At 41.5% G+C, this 1,480-nt stretch overlaps 1 non-coding gene across 1 annotated transcript; it reads left to right on the top strand.

The window, feature by feature from the left end:
- Positions 1-731: 731 nt before the first annotated feature.
- Positions 732-839, top strand: LOC130949331 (small nucleolar RNA R71). Its single transcript, XR_009073368.1, has one exon. It is a non-coding gene; the product is annotated as a small nucleolar RNA R71 (small nucleolar RNA).
- Positions 840-1,480: the final 641 nt, after the last annotated feature.

Genomic DNA, 1,480 nt, shown 5'->3' with positions numbered 1-1,480 from the left:
TTTTCTTCTGTATTACTTGGGAGAGTACTAGGAGGGAGTTCAGTAATTTTCTTGCTCAGCTGTCCCACTTGTCCTTCCAAATTTCTGATGGAGGACCTTGTTTCATTCATGAAACTTTGAGTGGTTTTAATTAGATCAGAGACCATTGTTGCTAAGTCAGAGGTATTCTGCTTAGAACTCTCTGTCTGTTGCTGAGAAGATGATGGAAAAGGCTTGCCATTGCTAAACCTGTTTCTTCCACCATTGTTGTTGTTGAAACCTTGTTGAGGTCTCTCTTGATTCTTCCATGAGAAATTTGGGTGATTTCTCCATGAAGAATTGTAGGTGTTTCCATAGGGTTCTCCTAGGTAATTCATCTCTTCCATTGAAGGGTTCTCAGGATCATAAGCTTCTTCCTCAGATGAAGCTTCCTTAGTACTGCCAGGTGCATTTTGCATTCCAGACAGACTTTGAGAAATCAAATTGACTTGTTGAGTCAATATCTTGTTCTGAGCCAGTATGGCATTCAGAGTGTCAATCTCAAGAACTCCTTTCTTCTGACTAGTCCCATTGTTCACAGGATTCCTTTCAGAAGTGTACATGAATTGGTTATTTGCAACCATTTCAATGAGCTCTTGAGCCTCTGTAGGCGTCTTCTTCAGATGAAGAGATCCTCCAGCAGAGCTATCCAAAGACATCTTGGATAGTTCAGAGAGACCATCATAGAAGATACCTATGATGCTCCATTCAGAAAGCATGTCTGAGGGACATTTTCTGATTAATTGTTTGTACCTTTCCCAAGCTTCATAGAGGGATTCTCCATCCTTCTGTCTGAAGGTTTGGACTTCCACTCTAAGCTTACTCAATTTTTGAGGTGGAAAGAACTTTGCCAAGAAGGCATTGACTAGCTTTTTCCAAGAGTCCAGGCTTTCTTTAGGTTGAGAGTCCAACCATATTCTAGCTCTGTCTCTTACAGCAAAAGGGAATAGCATCAGTCTGTAGACCTCAGGGTCAACCCCATTAGTCTTGACTGTGTCACAGATTTGCAAGAACTCAGCTAAAAACTGATGAGGATCTTCCATTGGAAGTCCATGGAACTTGCAATTCTGTTGCATTAGAGAAACTAGTTGAGGCTTAAGCTCAAAGTTGTTTGCTCCAATGGCAGGGATAGAGATGCTTCTCCCATAAAAGTTGGGAGTAGGTGCAGTAAAGTCACCCAGCACCTTCCTTGCATTATTGGCATTGTTGTTGTTTTCGGCTGCCATGGGTTCTTCTTCTTTGAAGAATTCGGTCAGGTCCTCAATAAAGAGTTGTGCCTTAGCTTTTCTTAGCTTTCGCTTCAAGGTCCTTTCAGGTTCAGGGTCAGCTTCAACAAGAATGCCTTTGTCTTTGTTCCTGCTCATATGAAAGAGAAGAAAACAAGAAAATATGGAATCCTCTATGTCACAGTATAGAGATTCCTTGAGGTGTCAGAGGAAGAAAAGTAGAAGAAAGAGGTAGA

The sequence above is a fragment of the Arachis stenosperma genome, chromosome 1 (assembly GCF_014773155.1).
Source record: "Arachis stenosperma cultivar V10309 chromosome 1, arast.V10309.gnm1.PFL2, whole genome shotgun sequence".
Lineage (NCBI taxonomy): Eukaryota > Viridiplantae > Streptophyta > Magnoliopsida > Fabales > Fabaceae > Arachis > Arachis stenosperma.
The sequence above is the reverse complement of the archived record's forward strand: the minus strand, read 5'-3'. Positions and strand labels throughout refer to the sequence as shown.